A 9,822-nucleotide genomic window follows, 5' to 3' on the forward strand; every position below is an offset into this window, starting at 1 on the left:
TTGAGATATGGCTGTGGTTGAGAAGCTTGCATCCTAAATTTATGGTCTCAGGTTCAGTCCCCCTCCACAGCACCATGGGCAAATGTTTTCTGCTCTGGCTCCAATACAACCAAAGCTTTGTGAGTAGATTTCATAGAGGGAAACTAAAAGGAACCCGTCCTGTGTGTGTGTGTGTGTCTCCTTGTCTTGACATATGATAGTTGTAACTGAATGGCATCTATTTCCAATATTCCGTGGAAACATGTCTAGCAATGGGGGAAATATCACCCTGTTTGGAAAAAGGGAAGAGTTGGTGACAACATGGGCATCCAGCCATATAAACTCTGCTTCAAGAAAATCCGTATGACCCACGCAAGTGTGCAAAAAGAAGACGTTAAACGTCGATGACATGTACCTTTAAGAAAGGTAACATCAGTAACAATTCCAAATACACAGAAAGTTATAACCGGTTTCTGATTTATCAAATATTAAAAAAAAATGGCTCCGTGACAGAAATTGCATGTGTCATACGTTGTAGACGTATGGACACATGCTTAACGACGAAAAGGTTGACGAATCTAAGGCAAACAAGAAATGCAACTAATTACATTATTTGAAGACAACTTCTAATGGATTAAGTAGTACAGTACAACTTGCTACTTTCTGTATCTGTACAAATACCCAGTATTTGTGTCCTTATCTATTAAGACAGGCCAATAGATTACATCGTGTCTTGCAAGGTTTTTCCGTCATCCAAATTTAGGTCCCATTGAAAACAAACCTGACTACCAAATTACAGGCTCTCTACATGTTGAGAATTTTATTTCTTTCCATACAAATGAGGTGATTTCAAAAGTCAAATCACGTTTTAGCACACATTATGTAAAATCGGTTAAACCTATTTAAGCATTTCCTGGTTAAGAAGACACATTTGACGAAGCTCACTCCTTCAAATAAATCGGCAACGTTTCCTGGTTTGACGTAAAAATCAATGTGACCTAGCAGTCACAGAAAACATCTGGACTTCCTTCCATTGCATAAACTATTTGTTTTTGTTGCTTTTTAACTCTATGATTCAGTGTTATTTTATTCCATGACTCAAACCGGAAGTTGGAGGTCGTTATCATCATCGCGAAAACCTGAATTACTACAGACCGTACATGTTCACATCATTATGGAAGTACTATTTCCAGAGTTGATAAATGTGTTGTACAAAACAATTCCGAAAGACACCCATCTTCAATATATCAGCTATTGTAAACATTAAAATTTGGTACTTTTGTACAAATGCAAGATTTGTCATTAAGTATCCAAGCTATACACGTTTCATAAGACTTCCGTTAATTACACAATTATAGCCAGTAGTTCACTTTAGAGTTGCTATTACAATTGGGCTTGTTTATTATTATTACTTATGCAAATAAAGGAGTGTTCATTCTGTATCTTTTTGCATGCTATGTGCATTTCCGTACTAAAAGCACAGAAAGCTTTAGCTTGTCTTATCTTCTGAAACACATATGGCCGATCCTCGAGTTTCACTGTCAACAAACAGCTTTTACGTGTTAAGGCAGACAGTTTATTTTCATTGTAAAACATTTTTTGTGTTTCTTTTCGTAATGTCCGTCTCGTGGACATTTTTTCATAAATATAATTTTTAAAACGTTTTGGTCCCGGAAATTCGCTCTGCGATGCCGCCGCCACCACCACCACCACTGTGAAATAACTTTGGACGAAGGTAAAGAATACGCACACGCGGTGTTTAGGGTTAGGGTTACGCCGAAAACGGGTGGTGTGCGTATTCTTTACTTCCGCCCGCTAATCCAATTAAGATACGTAGCAGCATGATTAAATGTTGCAAGTTCTTTCTGAAGTCGAACATAATTGTTGTATCACTCTTGAAGCTGTAATTGCTCTTTTACTTTATATGAGTAACTAAAAGCATACAGATAGATTAAGCGTTTGCATTGCCTAGGCCATAAAAGTATTTAAAACATTACGTCAGTGATGTGATTAATAATTTTATAGAAATCACACGTACAGTCTTTGATCGTGTCTGGTAAAAATATCAATAGATTACAGAACTGGTAAAATGAAATTGTGCTTCTAGTATTTGATCTTCAAGGTTCGCGTATAAAACTACTTTCGTTTTGACACCATCCTGATATTTCCCCGAATTTCAACTTTAAGAAAAAATTGTCTCGGAACATAGTGTATACATAAATTTTCCTTCTCACAAAAAAAAAAAGATGAAACCATTTCAAATTTCCCTAAAGTGAAATAGTTACAATACCCGACATTTTCTTTATTGCATGCACACTACTCGGGTCCTAGACAAAAGTGCTTTTATTATTTTTTTTTTTTTTGCATACATGAAAACTGGCAACACATGTCACCTTGTATTGCATCTATACCATCAAATCTTTTAAGTGGTTTACCTAAAAATAGATCGAAATTATTTCACTATTTTCTTAAAATTTCGTTTCCACTTATATCTTACAAATATGAAAACGCCCAAGACTATTCAAAATGAAAGTAAATTCAATAAAATATTAGCTATTTACGTTTTAAACTTCATGTAAAATATAGCAAAGTTATTCAGCAAAAACATTTAGCTAAAGTCATTTTCGTTTTGTGCCTTATAAAGCTAAAGCAATTCCTGTTTATTTCAATAGCCAATATTTGTTGTTAAACAGATTTAACAATCAGCTAAAATTCCAGGAGGATTTTTTTTAAAAACCAATTATAAATATTTAAAAATTCGTGCATTTCAGTATTTAATGAATATAAATTTAGCTACTTATTTTGTATATTTAAAAGAAGAGAAAATTAAAAATAAATTGTAATAATTTATGATTGCATTCGGCGGAATAATTACCAAACCAGATGCATATGTACGGCAATGTTTTCATCAACAAAACCACGTGGATAAAATAACCGGGAAATACAAAATACCTTAAAATATAAACAAGGCACTTGAAACTACATTACTAAATAAAAGACGAACACCATACGTCTTCATAAACTTTGGGTGACTCGAAAGTAGGTATAAAATATTTTATAAAAAGATAATAGTTTAAATTAGAAAAACATACTTTATAATTTAAAAATTTAAACTTAATTAATCATTTGAAATACAAGTCACTGTCGAACATTCGACAAAAAAAAAATTTAATTAAAATTATATAAGGCTAAGTTAAATTTCCCAACGAAATATTAAATTACAAAAAGGTTTCATTCGGGTGTGAAGTTTTAAATTAAAAACTTTCCGAAAACATTAAATTTAAAATTAGTAAAAATGTCCCACGTGTGAAAGACATGTAAACCCAAGGTCGAATGAAAGTCATCTGACGAGCTCAGCGCTCGGTAAATAATTAGGCAAGCGACACCCGTGATAATATACGAGCTTAATTAATTGTAATGAAGCTACCCAGCCTAATTAAAATGGATAAATACAATATATATATATATAAGGGGCTCTCTAAAGTGGCACCAACCTACATGCTAAAACGAAGTGAATGATAGAAATGAAGTTGAGGTGGAGCTAGATTTAAAAGAAAAAAAAACCAATGGCGTGTTTTTTCATCTTTAAATCCCTATTTCAAATAAGGGGTCTTTCCCACCCACCTGTAAAGGCCGAGAAAAAATAATAATAAACATTGAACAGAGGGAAATAAAGATCTTGAGAAGATGCACGTGTAAGAGAGAGAGAGAGAGCAGGTAACCAGAAAAGCTGGACTGGTCGAAGCGACATTTTCAAGGAGCAGCAATTAAATAAAAAAGGGTGAAAACAGGAAGCGGTGTTCATTAATACATTTAAAATACATGAATGAAACTCCCCAAGAATGGAAGGTGACCGGTGTGGCCGGGGGTTGTGCGAAGAAAAGCTGTAGTAAGTAGTAGCTGTAGTAGTAGTAGTAACGACTGTAAATGCAATAACGGTAGTAGTAGTGGTGGTGGTAGTACAAATTTTTGAAAAATGGGTGAAGTCCATAACTAAAAAAAACAAAACAAACCTTTTCTGTGACCTTTTGATTAATTTTTTTTCCCAATATTTCTCTCGTTCGGTGTCGTTGAGTTCACTATAATCGCATCATCATCATTATTATTATTATTATGGTGATGATGACATTATTACATGGAAAAGTGTGACGACTGCAGTAGTGAAAGGCATCATGGCCGACAACTACCGACCGGAACAATGGCACACATAGCAGCAAACACTTTTTTCTTCTTTCCCCCCACAAACGATCCTCAAAATACGCAAAAAGTGGATGAGCAAATTATTTCTAAGATTATTTTCTTCTTCAATTGGAATGTCAAAAACAGAAAAATTAATTGTAATTAATCCAAGCTTTTTAAAAATAAATAAATAAATCATGAGTTATCAATAGATTTTCCATGGGAGGGGGGGTAGAAGTATGAGTGAGGCGTCATACGCATTGGCTTGACTGAAGGAGGAGGAGGCCAACTCTCACTGCTGCTAGCTTGAGAGGGAGGAAGAAGCATGAGAGTAACGCAACGATTACCTCTCCCTTCCTACGCACGGTTTACTGCAACTACTACCACTACCACGTCGTACAGCCACTCAACAAGCTTTTACATGGAGTAATAGGAAGATAGAGAGAGGGTGGAAAAGAGGAAGAGAGAGGGTAAGATAGAAAAAGAAAGATGGGCTCTGAATTTCAATGTTATAATACAATAGCCATTTTTTTCTCTACTTTTCACTGCACAATGGCGAATAAAATGTTAAGATTTTCACAATTTTTACCTGGAATGGGTCTAAAAGTTAGTCGATCAGCTAGATAGAGATGCTGCAAGTAATGTTGGTTAAGATTTTCGGCTCAAGCTGGCGTATTTCTTTAGCAGCAAGTGTCGGTCGTAAGGCAGCGTCGTGTCGATGCAAGCTGAAATATGGCGGCCATCTTTAGAATGTATGTATGTGTATGCAATGAGTGTGTGTATACGTATTAGTGTGTGTTTCAGTCGTCTTGTCTTTCAGGCGAGCAGTCCGACGATAATAGCCAAGGAATTGTGGGATAGAAGCTAGTATATTTGAACAGGGGAGCCCTCTGCCTAGCTATGACTGTGACGTGGTATTTGCTTTCAGTCATATACAATAGTAATAATAATACAAGCATGCACACACGTAGTGTATAGTGAAGAATTCACTACTTGGCCGTCTAGCACAGACTATGACAATAATTGCTGCTTGCCATCAATAGTGGAGCAAGAAGCAACTCTTGTACATTCTCCATTAGACACAAGCAAAATCCAACTTGTTGATTGATGCCAGAGAGCCAAGCAGAAGCATTTATCCAACATATTTTAAATGTACTTTTGGTCAGTTGAGGTTGTGCAACCAAGAGAGTAGATGTAGATCAATGGCAAAACAAATAGGATAAGACCCAATTTAATAAATCCTTAAAGTTATGTTCTGAGTGTATATTGCTTGAAGGAGACAAACTCATTCAAGAAGAATCATGAAATGGTCCCCAATGAATAAATATGGAATCATGAACATTTGAAGTCTGAAAATACCAAAAGTGCCATGACAATGGAATCAGAAAACCCATTTTGGACCCAAGGCACTGCAACCCAAGTACAACCAGAGGGTGACTAGATAATTGCTAGTTTACCCTAAAGGTATGGACCCGGAAGTGAACATATGAATGATAGGTTTTAAACCATCTCCCCTATAAACTGACATGAATATAGTTTTAAACCATGTCCAGAATTCCATAAGAATGTATGCATACATAGACAAATGTCTGTAAAGAACAGAAGACGAGTTTCTTGTAAAAAAAACAACTAGGAATGTATTGAAGGGAAGTATTCGTATAATCAACAATTACTATGTATGTAGTGTAAACACACAAGTCATCACAATTACTTGCTACCCTGAATGTGGGGGTAAAACTGGAATTTATTTAGAAGCCCAGATCAGATAATTTCTACACTTCCTTATATTTCAGGAAAAGGGGAAAAAATTGAACACAAAATTGTAAATTCTGAAATACAAAAGCATGTAACACAATAATAAAATGTAAAAAGAAACTAAAAGACAATATTCTTCAATTAAAATGTTTTTATTTATATAAAAAATAATAAACAAAACAAGTAACCACGTGGGTTAATAGAATATCAACAACATATGCAACAAATGGTAACAATGCAATACATCACATAACATTATCTCACATTGAAGACATGTAAATATATGCATATATTATATATACATGTATTATATATGTATAGATGGATATATATGCATATACATACACTAAAGTGTGTATATATGCGTATATACACAATGTAAGTATATATATATATATATATACATATACACACACTGAAGTGTGTATATATGCGTATATACACAAGTATATATATATATATATATATATATACACACACACACTCGTGTTTCTTCACAGCAGAAACAATTCCCTATACAAACGCAATTGGCACAAGCTATATACATACAATAGCTAATTCAATGCAGAAAATAAGTGTATATACACTCTACATTACAAATACAAATGTCACAAGAAACCGATGCATATAACAAGGGTATATATACAGTGTATAAAATTCTACAAAATCAACTCAAATACAGAAAATTGTAAATCGATCAAACCCTATTAACGATGAATAGAAGCAATGTTTTAGTTCAATACAAGCACTACAGTTCCTAAAATGTGGCCAATATATAGATATGGCCATTGATAACATTTTTTTCGAGAAAATATTTTTTTTCGAAAAGAATTTTATCCTCACACCTGATATAGATATATTTATACATATATATCATCATCATCATTTAACGTCCGTTTTCCATGCTAGCATGGGTTGGACGGTTCAACTGGGGTCTGAGAAGCCAGAAGGCTGCACCAGGCCCAGTCTGATCTGGCAGTGTTTCTACGGCTGGATGCCCTTCCTAACGCCACATATATATATATATATATACACACACACATATATATATATATATATATACACACACACACACACATACAGTCGCATATATAAAATTATAATTACATCGGTATCTCACAACTCACAGCCACTAGCTTTCATCATCATCATCATCGTTTACCGTTCGCCTTCCATGCTGGCATGGGTTGGACGGTTTTGAAATATGCTGGCCAGGCAGGAGCCTGCACCAGACTTGTTTTGGCATCGTTTTCTACGACTGGATGCTTACAAGTATACACACACAAATATATATTAACAATTTTTCCACGTTTTCTGGAAAGCTTGGAAATGATCACTTAACACATATCTAACCAGATATATATATTTATATATATATACATATATGGGTAAAACCAGTGTGTATGTATGTGTATATATCTATATATATATATATATATATATATATATATATATATATATATATATATATATATGTTTATACATACACACACACACTGGTTTTACCCTTATTTTCTAATCTTATTCTGTCAGCATTTACCTCAATATCACTATTTCTTTTCAGTTTATAGTTTTAAATTACAAACTTTTGAAGCGCAACAAAGGCACACACATGTATATACACATATAGAGACACGCACATATATACAGGTACATTAGCATTCACAAGCGAACACATCCAGATGCACACATATCACACTATATCCACAAATACATCAATATGTATGTGTGTATATATATATATATATATATATATATACTTGAATTTACGAGCACACCCAACTCCACACTAACACAATCGTTTCGAACCCGGATTCACTGGGGCAGTTTCTGATGCGCCAAGCGAATTAAGAACACCATTTCCCCATGGACAGGACGCCAGTCCTTCACTCCAGCTCCAAGTTAACCTGACAGATACTCTTTCTGAAGTGACCAAGACAGGATCCACAAGAAATAAAGAGTTTTGATCAAGGACAACGCTTTGCTCAGGAATCGAACGCCCGATTCTACGATCGCGATTTCAAAACTACGACCATTCATTGAAATATTACAAACAGATACTTATATATACCTAATTACCAACACATTCATATATAACAGTAGACTAATACAATAATTAACGAGTTAATACCAATTAGATATAAACACACATATTTAACCAAATAAACATACGTACACATATATATACACACCGATATACAGAAATATGCATTTAAAGGTACAAAATGAACATACGCTTATATGTACATATTACACACACTCACATGCGCAATTCTTAAATTAAAACGTCTATTTACAATCAGAGAAAATACTGTATTGTTATATAATTTCATGAGAACTATCAATAACCAAACATTTACTAATAACGCATGTAAAATGTGATGCTGTGATGTTCATGCCTTCCCCACCAGCAGGATAAGGAATTCATTAATAGATTTAGAACTAATTTTGGACCTTTTTCGCTTTAAATAATATAGTAATGATATATACGAAATGTATGGCTTACTGATTTAATTTTTTTATATATAATTATATATCTCTGAAATCGATAAAAAAATGTATATTTTTTGTACGAAAAATTACATTTTTTCTCTATCGAAAAATTGCAAAAATTAGAGAAACGCTAAAAACTTTTAAAAAGCCTCTAAAAAAATTAATTAGCAAAATGCTATATAATTAAGTATATACTATTTATGGATAATAAAGCAGTGATTAAAATTAGAAATCTTACGACGGAAGAAGTCAATGACAAATGAAGGTCATAGCGCCATATTTGTGATGTCTTCCTCCTTTCTGACGATGCTGAGCTTGATCACTGCAAATCTTCGTCTCTCTCAATGTTATACAATAAATATAAGTACGGACGAATAAATCCAACTAATTTTCTATCTGAAAACATAAATTATTAATCTTTAGACCGAAAATACCAAGAGTTTAAAAAAAAAAAAAGGCGACGAGGAATTTCGACTTTTCTAAAAATATGCAAATTATGATAAATTTCTGGAAATAAGTTTTCGTAAAGCTATTATAAATGTCGATGGTTTTATAAAACAAGACCCACATTAAATGATCAGGTCTCATCGGACGTTTAAATCAGATGTGTACGATTGTATATATGTATGTGCATACATGCATATATAGATGCGTGTGTGTGAGAGAGAAAAAAGTAAAGAATACAATATGAAATAATGAAGATTATCGCCATTTTCTTTGCTCTTTCTTCATCAGAGTCGCCCCTAGTTTATTGTTGAAATGAGTTTGAGATGTGAGCTAAGTGTTTATAATACATAGATAAATCTAGGAGTGGTAAGAATTAAACATTGTGAACCTTTACGAGTGGATCTGTACAGATATACATACGTAATGTACCCAAATTTCTTGACTGTGTCCTGTATGCAATTCCATTCGTTTCTTTCTTCATTTTAAAATTTAAAACCAGACGAAAGTTCCACGCGTTTGCCTTCATACAACAAGTGATCGCGGATGTGTGTAAAATTCAACCGACAGCCACTTGTTCGTATAACAACTGCAATGGATAATAAAAAGAAGAGGCGATATGTTTGTTCTTGGTTTTCTTCTGCCTCTTACCGCACTGTCCGTCGAAGAAAGCTGGTAAAGCGAGCAGCAGTTAATCGAATACATGTCCTCACAGCTCCGAGTTGCCGCCTGAAAAGAATGAGATAGTTGCAAGTCTTGGATAGAAAACCAACAACGGGAGATAACTCTCTCACTCACGAACAATTGTTTTACAGCTTTAGTTTTTATTTTTCTATCAATAAATGTTCTATCAATACTTCAGAATTATATTTTAATGAAATTTATAGAAATTCCTTCAGTTTGATTTTAAAATATTTGAATTTTTTCAAATTCGACAACATTTTACCTCAAGCTATATGACGTCATGTTGTT

At 33.8% G+C, this 9,822-nt stretch overlaps 1 protein-coding gene and 1 long non-coding RNA gene across 5 annotated transcripts in view; both read right to left on the reverse strand.

The window, feature by feature from the left end:
- Positions 1-5,002, reverse strand: part of LOC115220266 (chromodomain-helicase-DNA-binding protein 1) — a 108,748-nt gene extending 103,746 nt beyond the window's left edge. For 2 of the 4 annotated variants that reach the window (XM_036509862.1, XM_029790373.2), the window contains exon 1: positions 4,748-5,002. The gene's annotated coding sequence lies outside the window, so the exon portion shown is untranslated. Of the gene's footprint in view, positions 1-3,992; positions 4,309-4,747 lie in introns of those variants that run through there. The other 2 variants (XM_029790375.2, XM_029790374.2) reach the window with 2 other exon arrangements.
- A 2,837-nt stretch (positions 5,003-7,839) lies between these two features.
- On the reverse strand, positions 7,840-9,621 carry LOC118766478. The gene is made up of 2 exons (XR_005002417.1): positions 9,274-9,621; positions 7,840-8,802 (listed from the first exon to the last, which is right to left on the reverse strand). It is a non-coding gene; the product is annotated as an uncharacterized LOC118766478 (long non-coding RNA).
- Between the last annotated feature and the right edge of the window lie 201 nt (positions 9,622-9,822).

The sequence above is a fragment of the Octopus sinensis genome, linkage group LG16 (genome assembly GCF_006345805.1).
Source record: "Octopus sinensis linkage group LG16, ASM634580v1, whole genome shotgun sequence".
Taxonomy (NCBI): domain Eukaryota; kingdom Metazoa; phylum Mollusca; class Cephalopoda; order Octopoda; family Octopodidae; genus Octopus; species Octopus sinensis.